The sequence below is a fragment of the Meles meles genome, chromosome X (genome assembly GCF_922984935.1).
Source record: "Meles meles chromosome X, mMelMel3.1 paternal haplotype, whole genome shotgun sequence".
Lineage (NCBI taxonomy): Eukaryota > Metazoa > Chordata > Mammalia > Carnivora > Mustelidae > Meles > Meles meles.
This window is the reverse complement of record NC_060087.1, coordinates 116040193-116059466: the sequence shown is the minus strand read 5'-3', so window position 1 is coordinate 116059466 and position 19274 is coordinate 116040193. Positions and strand designations below refer to the sequence as shown.

Below are 19274 nucleotides of genomic sequence, written 5' to 3'. Positions count from 1 at the left end.
TCTTCAAGTATCAGGTGCTCAGCAGACACGTGATGGCCGTGAGGCCTGCTCTATTCTTTCTCGGAGAGATGGAAAATAAGAGTATTCAGGTCCTCTGAAGGGAGCTTAGAGAGAATTACTAAGCCGGAGAGAGTTTCTGTGGCTATTATTCTTTCGACACAAACAGCCAAGCCTGGGGCTGTGAGGGAACTTGATTCTCCAGCAGGAAGGGAGCATTCGGTGTTTGCCCTGGGAGAAGTGCCCCCAGGCCGTTCCCCTCAGGGCCCACTGCCACCGTGGTTTCTGTCAAGGAGTTGGAAGCGGCAGGCGAAGCCCTCAATGCCACCACAGACCTAGGGACCCTGCAAGTGCTTCATGCCTCTCCCGATCTGCTCAACACTGACGTTGATAGAAGGAAATGATGAAGGAAGCACTCTGGGCCCTTACCCACATATGTATTTCTTTGTAGAAGGCCCAGGGCCATGGTAAATGGCCTTTTTTTTTTTTTTTAACTTTTCACCCTGTGGACTAAGGCTTTCAGATTGGTGCCACACTGCTCCAGAGCCTAAAAGGAAGCCTGTTTTTAATGGCTGCTCAGCCACAACGCCATACGCTTTGGACGCTCTGCAGGAAAGTCTGGAAGTTTTGCAAACGGAGGTGCCGAGAATGGCAAGGTGAACCCGGTGGCCTCCCGGCCTCAGCACACATTGGTTAGCAGGAGGGAACCTCCAGAAGTGTCAGAGCAAAGTCAGGCCTAGAGGCATGGTCCCAGTGAGAAGGAGGTCAGATGGAAGCTGTGTTGTGATACTGGTAGTTTTTCTTCCTCCCCTATTGGCCTCAGGGATTATCTGTCTCTGGAAAAGACTATGTCAGGTCAAGGGCAGGGCAGGGAAGTTGGAGGACATGGATTTGTAGCTACATCAGATCCTAGTTTAAGATGTTGGCCAAGGCTTCAATATATTTATTATTATAAAATTTTATTTTTTTAATGATACGGAATGTTGTTTCATATTAAACATGAAACAAAACTCCATGGTTAGTGAATCAGCCAGGGAGGACAGTCATTTTTTTTGCATAGATCTCTCCAGATATTTTTTCCCATCCAAATGGGACCGCTTTACGCCTGTTTTCAGGCTTGCAAAATGTAACTCCATCCTCTTGGGGATGCTGTGAGGATCTAATGAGATGTGAGCCTGCCTCACACTGATGGGCCACAGTAGGTGTTCATAAGCATTTGGAACATTCTTCCTTCATCTTTCAGCTATTTTTTTAAAAGATTTTATTTATTTTTCAGAGAGAGCACAAGCAGGAGGAGTGGCAGGCAGAGGGAGAGGGAGAAGCAGGCTCCCTACTGAGTGAGGAGCCTGATGTGGGACTTGATCCCAGGACCTGGAGATCATGACCTGAGCTGGAGGCAGACGCTTAACCAACTGAGCCACTCAGGCATCCCTTTAAGCTATTTTTTAAAAAGTTTTATTTATTTGCCAGAGACAGAGTGGGTGCAGGCACACAGGGAGAGTGGCAGGCAGGGGAGAAGCAGGCTCCCTGAGCAGGGAGCCTGAGGCGGGACTCAATCCCAGAACCCTGGGATCATGACCTGAGCTGAAGGCAGACGCTTAATCAATGGAGCCAGCCAGGCAGCCCCTCAGCGCTTTTGAAAAGAAGCTCAATTAGGCAGAAAAGTTGAGCATCCTTAATGAATGGTGTTTCCATCATTCCCAGCCATTTTTTTAAAGCCTCTTCTTGGTGGTCCTAAGGGTAGCCTGGTACGCCAGTCTTTTCTAGGCGCTGTGAAGCAATAAGCTAATGTCCCCATCGAGCTGGGTATACTGCTACCAGATAACAGACCAGAATAGACCCAAAGCCCCCGACTTGACATCCCTGCACTGTGGTGGGGAGGTGATGGCGAGGGGCGGGACGCTTTGTGGCAATATTTGCCCTATTGGGTGTATCCATCCTCAAACCGGTGGGAGAGGAAAGAGGTGAGTAGAACGGCCACTAAAAAGAAAGCAAGCGCTAAGCCCAAAGGAGGAAGTGACCTGGAAGGAAAGGATCCCATTAAATTCCTGAAGGCTTGGAGACTGATGGCCCCACCACCCCTTCTAGAACTATCTGTGACTGTGCTCTTGGGATTAAGGGGACATTCAGCTTATTTCCGAGGGCACTCTCTTCATGTGGCTCTGTGTCCCAGACCACCCTGGGCGGCTGCTGTCATACCACCATTCAAAGGACATTCGTTCGAGTCACACATAGGAAGAGGAAACTGATTCGAGAAGTGAAGGAGATACCGCCTGGATGGAGCCAGTGGGTACGGCCAGCTTCAGAGACTCCACAGAGGGCCTGAGTGTGAGTCTGCAAAAGGCCATGCCCGTTGTCATAAAGCTGCCAACCCCGGTTATCACACCTGTTAGCCTGAAAGCTCCTTTTGGAGGTCCTTGTCTACACTGGCATCCCCAGGAGAGGTCAGAACCGGGGGGCCTGGGGCCTACTGTAGAGACCAGTCATTTAAGGCAAGCGGCAGGAAGGCCTTCCGAGGCAAGCGGGCAGAAACCGGAAGAGAATTGAGAATTCCCGGTTCTGAATTCAGACTCCACTGCCCTTTGGATGCAAGTGTTCCAGGAAGAAAGGACGTTCTCGTCCCTGCGGTTGTGGGACAGGATTTAGAAGTTGAGGCTCCTGGCTGACCTCTCAGTACCTATTTTTTTTTCCCTTTCAGCCCTCTGACATTGCTTCCTGGGGACCCCATTCCCCAAGCATCCTTGACCACTCATGTCAGCCCTGACCGTCTCCGACAAAGGAGGAGAGACCTCAGGCACTAGGGAGAGAGATGGCAGAACGGGATAAAGGAAAGACGTCAGGCTGCTGTATGTGGCCCGCCACGTCCCCAGCATATGGCTAAGAGATGGCAGCTCTGCGGCCTTTCTGAGCACGAGACAGGAGGACAGCGCACAGAAGCTTGGAGAGCGGAAAACACAAGCTGATGAGTCATCCAGGGGGCAGAGCGAAGAGGCAGAAGGCTCCAAGTTCAGATCCCATGGGCAGAGACGGGACTGAGGAGACAGAAGCTGGCCTGAGCCCGGGGTGAGAGCTGTGGGTTCATACCCCAGTGTCTGTGCTCCTGTCCTCGGGGCGTGAGGGGCATCACGGGGAAGATGGGCTGGGTAAGCAGAGGCCAGCCGCCCTCTGCCACCCCGGTCTTCATCTGCACAGCCTGGGTGCGGAGGTCGGGGGCTCAGTGCAGCGCCACCGCTTGCTGTGGCCGAGGCCCAAGGGCATGTCTGGGTCCAGGCCCGTTTGTGCAGGACCCAGGTCTTGACCTTCTCTCTCCCAGCAAACTGTGGCACGGCCGCTACCCAAGAGCCTGCTCAGGTCCCTCCGCAGTAACCGCTGCAGTCGCTTAGGGCTGTGTTCCCTACGCCCTCCAGTCCCATAGTGTACTGGGGCTGAAGAGCCCTTGGAAACCGAGGAGACCACCACTCCTTACTTTCCAGAAAAGCCCCCTGGAGCTCAGGGGGGTTTCCCTTTCCCGGGAAGGGAAGGGAAGGGGAGAGGGAGGGATTGACATGGTCTCTGTGGCCCCAGGCCTCTCTCTCCCCAGACGGGATACATTTCAGCTCGCGGCAGTGGCTTCTCTGGAAGGGTCCTTCTTCAGCCTCTTGGCTCTCTCCCGCAGGGCGAGGAATCCCTTTTGAGCGGTGGTTGGCTTTGTTCTCAGAGGACTCCAAACCCCCTTCTCTCACGATAACCCTCAGGTGGGAGGTTCCGTGTCTGAGTTCACAGAAGAGCTGCCCTGTTAACGAGGTGCCAGTCCTCCAGAAGCACATCTCATCCCTGTCCATAGACTAGGACCAGAAACCATCCCCTTTCCACCCGCTCGCCCGCCCAGAGGGGTGTGGGACTCCTAGGAGAGTCACGGGAAGAGCCGGACATGGGGGACACATCCTGGAGACGCAGTCTCTCCTCAGAACACCCCACGTCCTTATTTCTGTGCTACATATTCCTGAATTTTCCTCCAGCATCATGTTCATTCAAGCTTCCAGGCAGGCCCCAGTTCCCACATCCTTTCTGTCCTGTCCCCCCACCCCTCCCGCTCACAGACGCGATGGTGAGCCACGCTGTGAACACACTTTCAATTAGTCTTTGTTTTTGAGCCCTCAGGAGGCCCTCCCGATCTGTCCAAACCCTTCCTTCCGCTGTCACACCACATCCTCCTCCTGCTCCCCAAACTCACTCCATACTGACTGTCCTCTTAGAACAGCATTTAAAACCCGGATTTTGTTAAAGCACTGATTGCTGGGCCTCAGCCCCAGAATTTCTACCTCTGTTGGCCTGAGGTGGGGCCAGGAAATGGGCATTTCTGACAAGACCCCGCGTGGTGCTGATGCTCCAGCACGCCCCGTTTGAGAACCGCAGTCTTAGAACATCTCTCACGTACTTTCTCCCACGGGCAGGGATGGTCTTAGAACCTCGGTCACTGGCAACGGCTGGTGTGGGGCTAGATGTCAGTGTAAGCTCCCTGAACGCCTGGGGCTGACCACTTTAGGGTTAAATGGGATCTTAATCTGCACTTTACTCTCCTATAATTGGTAAATGACTACGACAACTAAGCCTGGCTGTCCAGGCTCTCGGTGTTTCCTGAGTTTTGCGGCTTCCCTCCCGTCTGCCTGATCTTGCCGTCTGTTTCAGCTTCTGGGACGGCCGGTGTGCTGGCCCTCCTTGCCTCTCTCTGGACACAAGGCCATGCTGGTAGCGGGCCCTGGTGGATCAGTCACTGTGAAGATGGCTGGCCATGCTGCAAGGACCTCTGGGCTCTGGTGGCCCCTGGGAGTGGCTCCGACCGAAACACCTTGGAAGCATCTCCGCAGACTGGTTTTTCTCCATCCTGATGCTTTGTCTCCTCCAGTGTCCCGCCCAGCAGGCTGTCTTCGCTGAACATTGACCTTGGCAGAGGTCATCGAGCAGCCCAAAAGGGTGCAGGAGTGAAGCACAGGGGCCTGGTGGTCTCCAGGGAGACTGATTGGCCTTTCTCTGCACGCTCCTAACGCTTTCCTCATTTTGGAGATAGGTGGGGGCAAGAACCATCCAGTGCTCCAGAGGTGAACTTGGCAATTGGTGCAGTAAGGGAGACCCTGCACCCTCCCTGTGGCCTGCAGCTCCCCAGCCCCTGTAGGTCAGCTGTGGCCTGGGTGCTCAGGACCCAGAGAGGCCTTTTGGGAGACGCAGCCTGAGGAGCCTTTTTTTTTTTTTTTTTAAAGATTCTATTTATTTATCTGAGAGAGTGTGTGTGAGAGAGCACGAGTGGGATGGGGGGGATGGTGGTGCACGGAGAGGGAGAAGCAGTGTCCTCGCTGAGCAGGGAGCCCAGTGCGGGGCTCCATCCCAGAATCCTGGAATCGTGACCGGAGCCACCCAGGTGACTCTGAGGAGCGCTGTAGTGACTAAGGTTCACTTGTACCGGGCAGGGGTCCATCAGGACCGTCCAAGAGAGACTGGGCATGGATAGCTCCACAGGAATCTATTTCTGAACCCTTAGTTCCATACGTTCTTCCTAAAACTGATGCGAGGAAACCCCGAAGGGAGGCTCCCCATCCCCGCCCCACCCTCCCCTTCATCACCATCCTTTCACTGCTCTCGCCTGCTCTGGTCTTCCCATGGCGCATTGTCCCAGAGTTCAACGTGTCTGAGGAGCCAAAGGGGCGTTAAGATATCCCGGTCGGGAAACTGAATGATGAATGCCTGGGCAGGGAATCCTGTGTATCGGACAGTTTCCCGTGTTTTCCTTTAGACAGAACTGAAGAAGGACTTACTCATCAATTGGCCAGCTGATAGATCATTGGGAAAACATTGGTGATGGCTCAGTACTTGATTGATGCCACATAACTCTAAAGGAAATTTAAAATTTTGAGTGACCCTGCTATAACAAAATTCTGTCCACACCCAGTGACATATCCTCTCTGAAAATGAGAAAGAATGATATAATTGGTGATGAGCCAGGCCTCATTCTGGAAATAACTAATATTACTTCATGATATGAACTAATTTCAACGAAGTCATCTATATCATTAGGAGTGGGGTTTTCAATAAATACATATTTTTGTCATTTTTTGTTTATAAGCACCCAACTTTATGTTGTTTAATTAAGAGTATTTAATACTTGTAACAATCAAAAGAAACACATTGACACTTAAAACCTCATGGTCTTAGGACATCCCCACTCCATTTATGCTATTTTTAAAATTTATTTATTTATTTATTTATTTATTTGTATAATGATTTTTATTTGTTTGGCAGAAAGAGAGAGCACAAGCAGAGGGAGTGGGAGAGGGAGAAGCAGGCTTCCCGCAGAGCAGGGAGCCCGATGCGGGGCTCAATCCCAGGACCCTGGAATCATGACCTGAGCCAAAGGCAGACACTTAACAACTGAGCCATCCAGGCGCCCCACTTATATGTATTGAAAAGAAACTTACTGAAGCCTGACACAAACAGAAAATGCTCAAGTAGTAAATGGGATCTCACGAAGAGATCATCCTTGTAACTAATACCCAGATCAAGAAAAAGACCATTAGTTGCACTCTGGGAGTGGGATGGGTGGCCATAGGGTTTAGATATGTTCACCTTCTTTAGATACTGCCAAAATGTTTTTCAAAATGTACCAATCTGCATTCCCACCAGCAGTGTGGGAGGGTTTCCATTGCTCCTTGTCCTTGTCAGTATTTGAAATGGACTTTTATTTCAGTCATCTTGGTGAGTAGTAGGATTATGGTTTTAATCTGCATTTCCTCAATCGATTAATGAGCACCTTTCCCCCTGTCTAATATGTGATTAGTGAGCATTTGAGTATACTTTTTTTTTTTTTTTTTTTTTTTTTTGCAAAGTGCCTGTGAAGTCTCTTGCCAGTATTTCTATTGGGCTCTTTTTTCTTACTGATCTGGTGGATTCTGAATTTGAGTCTTTTGTTGGCTGCATGTACTGCAGGTACCTCCTGCCCCTCCATGACTTGCTGTTTTACTCATTTGATGTCCGCCAAGGAGGGAAAGTTCCCAGTTGTAATGTCTTCCAGTTCGTCAGTATTTTCCTTTATCATTAGTGCTGTTGGAGTCTTGGTGCAACAAATATCACCTATGCCAAAGTCATGAAGATATTTTCCTGTGTTGTTATTTACAAGTCATATTACTTTACCTTACACATTTAGATCTAAAATTCATCTGGAATTGACTTCTTAAACACAGTGTAGTATATGTAGTAGCTAATTGTATAGCCAAAAAAGGAATGTAACATTGTCACCTGGATGTAGGACATGTGGACATGTGCTACAATGTGTGGGTGGATGAACCTCAAAAAACAATGTGCTAAGTAGAAGAAATCAGACCAAAGGTCACGTACTGTGTGGTTCCATTTATATGAAACATTCAGTATACGTAAATCCATAGAGACAGAAAACCGGTTGGTGGTTGCCAGAGGCTCCGGAGGGTGGGAGTCTCCTGCAGGGTAATGAGAATGTTTTCAAAGTAGATGTGTTGGATACACAGCATGTCGAAGGTACCAAATGCTGCTTTAATTGTACACTTTTTCCTGAGGTCCATCCACGTTGGAACGTGTATCAGTTCCTCATTCCTTTTTGTGGCTGAGTTATATCCCAGTGAATAGATATACCATATTTTGTTTATTCACTTGTCCACTGAAGAACGTTTGGCTTATCTTCATCTTTTGGCTTTGTGAATAGTGCTGTGTGAAAAATCATGTACAAGTATTTGTTTGGCTGTCTGTGTTCAAAATAATTGAAATAATTTTCAAAGTAATTGAGAATCCAATTCTATCAGTATATACCTAGGAGGAGAATTCCTGGGTCAGTTAAGTAATTGAATGTTTATGTTTATGTTTACCTTTTTGAGGAACCTCCAAATGGTTTTCCACAGCAGCTGCACCATTTTACATTCCCACCTGAAAGTACAAGGATTCCAATTTCTCCACAGCCCCGCCAAGACTAGTTAGTTTCCCTTCATTTTTAATTGTAGCCATACTAGTGGGTGTGAGGTTTTGTGATTTTTACTTGCATTTCCCCAATGACTAATAATGTCAAGTATCTTTTCATGTGCTTATTGGTCACATGTATATATTCTTTGAACAAATGTCTGTTTGGGCCCTGTGCCCATTTTTTAATTGGGCAGTTTGTCTTTTTATAGGAGAATAGTAATAGTTCTTTATATATTCTGAATAGCTGGCCCTTATTACATGTATGAATTATAAATATTTTCTCCCATTCTGAAGAAGCACATCTCTTTCTTTTTTTTTTTAAGATTTTTTATTTATTTATTTGACAGAGATCACAAGTAGGCAGAGAGGGGAGGGAGCAGGCTCCCTGCTGAGCAGGGAGCCCGATGCGGGGCTCAATCCCAGGACCCTGAGACCATGACCTGAGCCAAAGGCAGAGGCTTAACCCACTGAGCCACCCAGGTGCCCCACGCATCTCTTTCTTGATGCACAAAACTTTTTACTTTTACTGAGATCCAAGTTATTTTTTCTTTAGTTGATTGTATTTTAAGTGTCATATCTAAAAAAAATCACTGCCAAATCCGAAGTCATGAAGATTTGACCTTTGTTTTCCTCAGAATTTTAAAAAGTTTTAGCTCTTTGAACATTTAGGTCTTTGGTCCATTTTGAATTAATTTTTGGGCATATATGTAAAGTATGGCATTCAGCTTCATACTTTTTCATGTGACTATCCAATTGTCTCAGCATCATTTTTTGAAGAGTCTGTTTTTCTTCATTGAATGATCTTGCACCTTTGCCCAAAATCAGTTAGTTGTAGGTGTACAGGCTTATTTCTAGACTCACAATTCTATTCAGTTTCTTTGTATATATCCTTATGCCAGTAACACACTGTTTTGATTATAATAAATTTTGAAATCAGAAAGTAGGAGGCCTCCAACATTGTTCCTCTTTTTGAAGGTTCTTTGGGCTCTTTGACTTGTCTTGCAATTTCATATAAATTTTAGGGTTGGCTTTTGTTTCTGTAAAAAAGGCTATCAGAAGTTTGATAGGGATTGTTGAGTTTTGTGGATTGTTTTGTGTAGTATTGCCATTTTATTTATTTTAAAGGTTTATTTATTTGTTTTAGAGAGAGAGTGTGAAAGAGGGTAGGCACAGAGAGAGAGAGGGAGAGAGAGAAAATCACCAAGCAGACTTCCCACTAAGCTTAGAGCCTGGTGCAGGGCTTGATCCCAGGACCCCAAGATCATGACCTGAGCTGAAACCAAGAGTCAGCTGCTTAACTGACTGAGCTACCCAGCCACCCCCAGCATTACCATTTTACCAGTAAGTCTTTCACTCCATGAACATAGGATGTCCTTCCATTTTTCTAGGTATATTAAAATTTCTTTCAGTAATGTTTTGTAGTATTTATGTTCCAACTCTTGAGCCTCCTTGGCTAAATTCATTCCAATGTATTTCATTCTTTTTGCTGTTACTGTAAATGGAATTATTTCATTAGTTTCCTTTTCAGATTGTACATTGCTCTTATATAAGAATAACACTGATCTGGAGTGCCTGGGTGGCTCAATTGGTTAAGCATCTGATTCTTAATTTCAGCTCATGTCATGATCTGAGCCCTGCTTGGGACTGAGCCCTGCTTGGGATTGAGCCCTGCTTGGGATTCTCTCCCTTACCCTCTGTTCCTCTCCCCACCCATGTTTCTCTCTTTCTCTCAAATTGAGAGAAGGGATTGAGCCCCGCTTGGGATTCTCTCCCTTTCCCTCTGTTCCTCTCCCCACTCATGTTCTCTCTTTCTCTCAAATAGCATTGAGGTTCATCCATATAGTCACATTCTGCAGAATTTCCTTTTTTATGTGGAGTTTTTAAAAAAATATGGAACAGTTCACAAATTTGCATGCCATCCTTGAACAGGGGCCATGCTCATCTTCTCTGTAAAGGGACGGTTTTAGTGTATGTACTGCTGAAATGAGCATCCTTCTTTTTTTAATGCCGATTAATACTCTTTTGCATGTATATACAACATTTTTTTATTCATTTGTCATTGAACATTTAGGTTGTTTCCACATCTTGGCTGTTGTGAGTAGTGTTTCTATGTATATGGGAGTGCTAATACCTCTTTGAGACCCTGACTTCAGTAATTGTGGAAAAATACTCAGAACTGGGATTATTGGATCATATGGTAATTCTATTTTTAATTTTTTTTAGAAACCTCCATGCTGTTTTCCATAACGACTGCACTATTTTGCATTCCCACCAACAGTATACAAGGGTTCCAATTTCTTTACATATTTGCCAACCCTTGTTGTCTTTTAAAAAAAAATAATATCCATCCTGATGGGTGTGATGTGGTATCTCATTATAGTTTTGGTTTACATTTCTCTGATGATTAGTAATTTTGAGCATTATTCATATATCTGCTGTTCCATTTGTATGTCTTCTTTGGAGAAATGTCTGTTCAAGTTCTAGCCCATTTTCTACAAAACACTGATGAAAGAAATTAAAAACCGAAACAAATGGAAAGACACGCCATATTCATAGATCAGAACTTTTTCATTTTAATATTAGAACTTTTTTGAACTTAATATTTTTTTAACTTAATATCAGAACATTTGAACTTAATATTGTTCAAATGTCCATATTTCCCAAAGCAATCTAGAGAGTCAGTGCAATCCTATCAAAATCCCACTGGCTATTTAAAGAACAGAAATTGAAAAAACAATTCTGAAATTAATATGGGACCACAAAAGACAATGAATAGCGAAGTCAGTCTTGTGAAAAAAGGACAAAGGTGCAGGCATAATTCTTCCTTATTTCAAAATATACTACAAAGCTACAGTAACCAAAACAGTATGGTGCAGAGCTAAAAGTAGACACATAGACCAGTGGAACAGAATAGAGAGCCTGGAAATAAACGCATGTATGTATGGTCAACTGATTTTTGACAAGGGTGGCATGAATTCATTGTAGGGAAGTAAGTCTCTTCAACAAATGGTATTGGCAGAAGTGGATATCCACGTGCAAAATAGTTAAATTGGACCTTTATCTTACGCTTTTATGCAACAATCAACTCAAAATGTACTCAAGACTTACATGTAAGACTTAAGACTCCTAGAAGAAAATATTGAGAAAACTTCATAACATTGGTCTTGGCAATGATTTCATAAATATTACACTAAAAGCATAGTCCACAAAAGCCAAAATAGACAAGTGAGACTATGTCAAACTAAAAAGTTTCTGCACAGCAAAGGAAACAACGGAGTTAAAAGGCAGCCTATGGAATGAGAGAAAATATTTGTGAACCATATATCCGATAAGGGGTTAGCATCCAAAATATATAAGGTACTCCTACAACTGAACAGAAAAAAAAAAAAGAACTAATAAAGGTGGGTGGGCTACAGACTTGTGACCTAACATATAGTCTATCCTGAGAATAGTCCATGTGCGCATGAAAATGTATGTTCTACTTTTGGGGGGTGGGATCTGTTAGGTCAAGTTGATTTATAGTGTTGTTCAAGTCCTCTATTTCCTTATTGATCTGTCTGGGTGTTGTATCCATTACTGAAAGTGAGAAGTGAAATTTTGGACTATTGTAAAACTGTTTCTCCCTTTGATTTTGTCAAATACTGCTTCATATATTTTGGGACTCTCTTGTAAGGTGTGCATATGCCTATAATTGTTATATTAATTCTTGATAAATGGACTCTTATCAATATGTAATGTCGTTCTTTGCCTCTTGTAACATGTTTTGATTAAAGTCTATTTTGTCTAATATTAGCATAGCCACCTCAGGTCTCTTGATTTCAGTTTGCTTGGAGTATCTTTTCTATCCTTTCACTTTAAACCTATTTATGTCTTTGGGTCTCAAATGAGGGTCCTGTAGACAGACAATGGAAGGATCATGGTTTGTTTTTTAAGGCTATTCTCCTGATCTCTGCCTTTTAATTGGAGAGCTTAATACATTTACATTTAAAGTCAGTACTGAAAAAAGAATAAAGTTAGTACGATAAGGAAGGACTTCTGCCATTTTATCATGGTTCTCTATATATCTTATATCTTTTTGTTCCTCAGTTCCTCCAATACTGCCTTCTTTAGTTTATAATTGATTTTTTTTAACCCATTAAGGACACTTTTTCTTTCTTTTATAATTTTTTTAGATTTTATTTATTTGCTTGAGAGAGAGAGAGAGGGAGAGGGAGGGAGGGAGAGCATGAGAGGGGAGAGGGTCAGAGGGAGAAGCAGAATCCCCACTGAGCAGGGAGCCTGATGTGGGGCTCGATCCAGAACCCCGGGATCATGACCCAAGCCAAAGGCAGACCTTTAACTGACTGAGCCAATAAAAAAATAATAATTTTTTTTTTATTATTACACTGAGTTTACTGAATAAAACTTCAGGACTTCTTAAAACTCTCACTCCTCAATTACTGTCAGGCTTCTTGACACACATGCCCTGGTTTTTGTACAGCCTCTCCAGTGTCTTCTCCTCAGTCTCCTTTGTGGCTCCTTTTTCTCTGCTCACTGTCATAGAACAGTCCTTCACTTGGGCTTTGTCCTTGACACTGTCTTTTCACTGGAAAGTGATCTTTTTGCTCTCTTTACTTGCCCTGGCTGAACACGTCCACAGTGATAGCTCCATGTACCACTCTTAAAGCTAGAATCCACGCCTGGACCCTTTCCCTAAGTCTCCGACCCTTATCTGCATAAACGTACCCAAAAGCTAACTCACTGTTTTTCCTCTGAACCCTGTTTTGCCACCTATATTCACTTTCTCACTGGACGTCACCACTGTCCACACAGTGTTCCAAACCAGAGTACGACATCATCAAAGACTCTTACCTCTCCTCACCCACTATGTAATTGACCCCCAGAGCCTATAGATTGTGCTTCCTTATTTTTTTTCTTGTGTCTCTATTCCCTCTTCCTCCCACTTTGGCCCTATTTTAATTCTATTTTTGGTCTGGATTACTGTGGTGGACCTTGGATTAATAAGAACTCTGGGTTTTCAGTCCAAGAAGTTGGACTCCCACAAACTTAAGCAAGAAAAGAAAGGGAAAAAAAAAGAAGAGGAAGAATTTACTGGCTTGTGTAACTGAGGAATCAGAAGAGTAGAATTTTTCTCAGGCTTTCCTGAATGAAGAGGTTCACATCGCGTTGCCAGGACTCGGTTCCCCACCCTGTGTCTCCAGCAGCAGCCCTCCATCAGAGGAAGATGGCCACTGGCTGCCCTAAGCCTACACAAGCATTTTGGTTAGCTATTCCAAAAAAGAGGAAAGCATCTTCCTTGATGGCTTCAGCAAAAGCCATTTTATCATTTGGGTTGGGCTACATGCCCAACCTCAGCCCAATCACTGTGGCTAAAGAGTGAGAAGGGCTGAAGATGATAAAGATGTATTGTGATTGTTCAGACCTCTGGTCATCTGTCCACTTCTGAGGTTGGAAGAAAGCATACGAGCCCCACCTGAGTCACGTGGGCTGAGAAGGATATGAGGATGGGAGAGAGTTGGTGTTTCGATGGCCGTGGTGTTGGACAAAGAGCATGTGTCTACTTTAGCCTCCTGATTTCCTTACTTTTGCTCTGGCCCCTTCCAGCGCCTCCTGTACACTGCTTTTCAGAGTAGAACAGGGCACAGTTGTGAAAACATTCTTTGTTGAAAATTCTTCAAGACATATCCGGTGCTTTCAGCTTGAAGTTCAAATGCCTTACTTTAGGACACAAGATACTTCCTGATCTGGCCTCTGCCTTCTTCTCTAGCCTCATCTTTGCCCGCTTAGCCGCAAGTGTATATGACTTCTAGTCATATCAAACTTGTTAATACACTATTTGGAAAATCTATGCCTTGTCCAAGAACTGTTCTTTTTTTTCTAAATGTCTCCCCTCATCTTTCACTGCCTTTTAGAAAACCGAGCTAACTCCTTTTCACCACGCCCTCCGACACTCAGTTCAATGGTCATCATGTCTTTTGGGAAACCTTTTCCTTCCTCCAAGTTTGCTTTAAATACATCCTTTGTGCTCTAGTAGCATTCCGTGGTCCACTCTGGAACCACACATTTTATAAGATCTGTTTGCTAGTTTACATGTATGTCTGCCTCCATTTTATCGTGGGCCTTTCTCTTTTTCTTTCTTTTTTTTTTTTTAGAGAGGAAACAGGGCAGGAGCAGAGGGAGAGAGAGATTTTTTTAAAAGATTGATTTATTTATGGGGCGCCTGGGAGGCTCAGTTGTCAAGTATCTGGCTTGGGCCCAGGTCATGATCCCAGGGTTCTGGGATGGAGCCCTGCTTCAGGCTCCCTGCTCTGCGGGAAGCCTGCTTCTCCCTCTCCCGCTCTCCCTGCTTGTGCTCCCTCTCTCGCCATGTCTTGCTCCATCAAATAAATAAATAAAATCTTTTTTAAAAAGATGTATTTATTTGAGAGAGAGTGTGTGAGAGAGCTGGGGAGGATGAGCAGAGGGAGAGGGGGAGGGGAAGCAGACTCCTTCCTGAGCAAGGAGCTTGATCCCACAACCCTGAGGCCTGACTGGAACCAAAACTAAGAGCCGAACATTCAACTGACTGAGCCCTCCCGGCAGCGGAGAAAGAATCTTTTTTTTTTTTTTTTTGAGAGAGAGAAAGAATCTTAAGCAGGCTCCATGTCCAGCGTGGGGCCAGAGGTGGGGCTTGATCCCACGACCCTGAGATCATGACTTGAACTGAAATTAAGAGTCAGAAGCTCTCTCTCTCTCTGCCTGCCTCTCTGTCTACTTGTGATCTCTCTCTGTCAAATAAATAAATAAAATCTTAAAAAAAAAAAAAAAAAGGGCGCCTGGGTGGCTCAGTGGGTTAAGCCGCTGCCTTCAGCTCAGGTCATGATCTCGGGGTCCTGGGATCGAGTCCCGCATCGGGCTCTTTGCTCAGCAGGGAGCCTGCTTCCTCCTCTCTCTCTGCCTGCCTCTCTGCCTACTTGTGATCTCTCTCTGTCAAATAAATAAATAAAATCTTAAAAAAAAAAAAGAGAAGCTTCACTGACTGAGCCACTCAGGTGCCCCTGTGTTCTCTTTTATAATGAGAAAATGTGTTCTAGTCAGTGTTTTCACCTTCAACCCTTAGCCCGGGACCTGGCTTATAGCAGAAAGCCAGAAAATGCTTTAAAGAGCTGAACACCCAGCACTTGGCAGGCCCCCCACCATTAAACCCAAACAGCAAATTGTACCTTCTTTCCTTTCTAAATTGTTTGTGGGGGCTAGTACTATTTGGATTTAATTTTATGAAACTTTCTGCTTGTTGCTACCTAATTCAAGAGGGATGATGTACTACAGAAACCGAATTCCGCTGATTACTCATTTGGTGGGACCTCTCAGTCTGTTGTGAGGCCCCAGGATGGCAAGGATCATGTTTGATTCATTGGTCCACAGCCAATGCCCACCTCACAGAAGGAGCTCATTTGAATGTTTGCTGGGTAAATAAACACACATCTCCGTGTTCTTCTGAGCAAGCTCTCAACGATCTGTAATAAGGCTGTGAATGTTTTCTTTTTTGTCACATACCTCGGTCTCCTCCTTTCATCTCCTTAGAACGCTATTTTCACATTTTCCCTCTTACTCCAAGTCTTCTCATGTTCTCCACGTAGCCAGTACGAGGTGAGCCATCTTGCACCTTCTTCCCCCGAGTTCAGATCGGAGGCAGGGACAGCTAAGCGGGCGTCAGCCATCAAGAGTCCCCATGCAAGAAAGTCACAGCCTCTATACGTCTGATGCAAAAAAGGACAACACAGACCTGCAGGCCTCGCTTCGGAGCTCTAGGAAGCCAGACCAGTGTTGACTCGGTGTGTAGCTGTCATTATGAATCGTATCGCCACTTTCTGTTGTTTAAACTGCCCCCCCCCCCCAGTCAGTGGCACTTCCTCAGAGCAGCCCTCGGCAGTGAAGACACGTGGGTATCTTAGCATTTGTGTCCACTTCTTCCACCGTGAGGTGCTAAGGGGTGGTGTGACCAGGTGGAAAGGGTGCTAGAATAAGAGTCAAAGGTCAGAGAACTGGGTGTCCATGTTTCCTGCGGACCCCGCGAGGTCTGGAGCAAGTCTCATTCTGCGGACGAGCCTGGGCTTCTGCCTCTCTGAGCTAAGGTGGTCACACGTGTTCTGCTTGCTTTAGCGGATGGCTTCTAGGATCGCATTTACGGGCTGGGAAATCACACTTTAATTCCGAATCGGTTTACAAATATCGGAGGTTATCATTCCCACCATTCTCATCATCGGGTCGAGCAGTTTGCCTTCTCACCGACTTCCCCCCAGTGCAGCGAGGGTAAGAAGGGCAGTGCAGGCTCTGGGTTTTCCTTGTTACGAGAAGCACAGGGAAGGAGAAAGAGAGGAGAGGCATGTGCAAACTGGCAGCGATGATATTCAATTTTTTTTCTCATAATTTGACCTCGTGTGGATTAATTTTGCAGAGGAAACTCTCCCTATGGGAAATCAACATTCCGTAGGACATCACCTGTATTAGGAAAGGCTCAGCCTGTGCACACTGAGTAGCGGCCGGGCACCTACCTACCGTGTGTACCAGTCACTGCATTACAGCGTGAGCAAAGCGCACAGGCCTATGACCTTACAGAGCGTACTGTGCAGTGGAGAAGGAAAAAAACACCAAAGAATTACAGACATCTAATTGAACTAATTGTGAATGTCCAACTGTGCAAACATTTCCGACTTGGGAGGCTTCTAGTTCGTCACCTCAGGATGCAGTGGGGGTCCCGTGACAGCGCTGGCGAGGAAGGGGCAGAGACAGCCATCCTCCAGTCACCGCCGCAGATGGACTTGGGAACGGCAACATGGAGGTGAGTGAGCGCCTTCTCTGAAGGAGCAGTGATTCGGCAGGGCCGGCTGGCATTTGATTTCTCTAGTTTGACTTTGCAGGTTGCAAAATATTTAAGGCTCTCCAAGAAAAGATGATGCCAAGAGACAGAAAGTGCTAAGTGGCCAGGAGCAGGACTGGCAGTGCTGGAAGTGCAACCTGGTTCAGGTGCCAGAGGCCGGCCCTGCCCCTCTACAAGAAGCTGAGAGCAGGGCAAGCAGCACCAAAGGCTGCGTGCACACACGCTCACGTGCATACGCACGCACACACAGTCACCCTACCCTTTTTTGCACATCATTGACAGGGACACGGCTGTGAAACTTTCTGTTTGATGCCTTTCTCTTCACAATTCCTAAAACTGGCCCGTCCTTTAGGAAAACAGGAAAGAGAACCACTCACTTGGCAAGGACCACAGTTCAGGAAGGCATGATGGTAAATTTTAGGCATCAGCGTGTCTGGGTAACAGGCTGCGCTGATGTTTCATCATACATTCCTTGGGATGTGCTACGCAGGCAGTTTGGGTTGAGATGAACATTTGAATTGGTAGACTGAGTAAAGCAGATTGCCTCCCCAGTGTGGGTGGGCCTCGTCTAAGCAGTTGAAGGCCAAAATAGAATAAAGGTCAAGTAAGAGGGAACTTCTGCCTGACTCCCTAAGTCAGGACAATCCATCTTCTCTTTCCTGTGGACTGGAACTTAATCATTGGTTCTCTTGGGTCTCCAGCTTGCTGCCTACAGGTGTTGGGACTTCTAAGCCTCCATTATCTTGCGATATAATTCTTTATAATATGTACATACTTACATAGACACATACAATCCAAACTTTATATCATCAGATCAGTCCTTTGCTAAAGAATTCTGCTTTTCTTCGCCTTTGAAACAGACAAAACCAGAAGAGGTTATAGATAAATGTTACAAATCTGGCCAGTTATGTATACCTAGAATAGTATAAGCCAAATATTAACAAAGTATACAATTCTATATCACATTTTCCCTAAAATGTCATCGATCATAATACAAGTCACGATTTCTGATATGTTACACGAGGGGAGAAAAGGTCAAATCATGCCAGGATGGTCATCCTTCAAGGGGAAAAACCCTCCCATCTCCCCCAAAGTCCATGACAATGATGCAGAAGTTACATTCAATGTTTTTTTCATTGCAGAACTGTTTATTTTCTTAATTTAAATTCAAGTAATTAACATACAATGTACTACTAGTTTCAGAGGTAGAGGTCAATGATTCATCAGTGTTACGGAACACCCAGTGCTCATTACGTCACCTGCCCTCCTTAATGTCCATCACCCAGTGACCCCATCCAGCACCCCCTACCCCTCCAGCAACCCTCCATTTGTTTCCTAGAGTTAACAGTCTCTTATGGTTTGTCTTCCTGTCTGATTTCGTCTTGTTGAATTTTTTCCTCTCTTCCCCTATGATCTGTTTTGTTTCTTAAATTCCATATATGTGTGAGATCATATAATTGTCTTTCTCTGGTTGTCTTATTTTGCTTAGCAGAATACCCTCTAGTTCCATCTGTGCTGTTGCAAATGGGAGTTATATTTTATAAAGCAGTAAAAAAGATATTCCCCAGCTACAAGTGAGATGACTATCTCCACGGGCCAGTGGAGGATCCCAGACAGAGGAGAAAGGGCATGGAAACCACACACAGCCTGTTAGGCTTCCTGACCAACAGTAAATGGAATGACCAGAAATGCACATCCAGAGCTTGGGTTGGGGACAGGAGCGAGGGTCACCCACAGGAGGGGGAGGCGGGAGGAGAGGCAGAAGTAATAACAGGGTTTCTGTTGTTTGGGCTGCTGGAGACAGTCCAGCCATTCGCTTCCTGGGGGCATTTTCAGTCCTTAGCAGAAGCTACTCGCTTGTGGCCAAGTTTTTGTGAAACAGAAATGCAAGGCTTTGACACCCTCCAAAGGATTCGCCTTTTCTCTCTCTCTCTTTCTCTCACCCGCTTCCCTCTCTCTTCTACCCAGCTTTATTAGCTCTAATGGCCATACAACATTATATACATTTAAAGGGTACAACGTGATTTGATACAAGCACATATTTCGAAATGACTATCTCAATAGTGGTAATACCTTTGTCATGCACATAGTTACCTCATTCTTTGTGGTGAGAATATTTAAGGTTTACTCTCTCAGCAGTTTCAAGGACACATAATGTAGTATTGTTCACTAAACACACACTCCTGTATATGAGATCCTGGAACTCAGTCATATTTAATTATAATTATTTAAAGTTAGTGTTTAATGAGCTCTCCCAAGAACTTCTCCCCAGCTAAGGGGAAGGTAGACAGTGCTGAGCCAGGATTTAGGAGGTAGTGGGGTCCCTGCCCAGGCCTGCCCCTCTCCTCCTGCCGGCCTCCAGCCGAGCTGGCCCTTGCTTGGGGTGGGGGGGGAGCAGACCCACTGGCCAGCCCTGGGGCCACCAAGAGGACTCCCCGCCCAGCCTCAGCGGCTCCCATCG

The 19274-nt window shown here is 45.5% G+C and overlaps 1 non-coding gene across 1 annotated transcript; it reads right to left on the bottom strand.

Moving 5' to 3' along the window:
* Positions 1-9837: 9837 nt before the first annotated feature.
* Positions 9838-9944, bottom strand: LOC123935672. Its single transcript, XR_006816959.1, has one exon. It is a non-coding gene; the product is annotated as a U6 spliceosomal RNA (small nuclear RNA).
* Positions 9945-19274: the final 9330 nt, after the last annotated feature.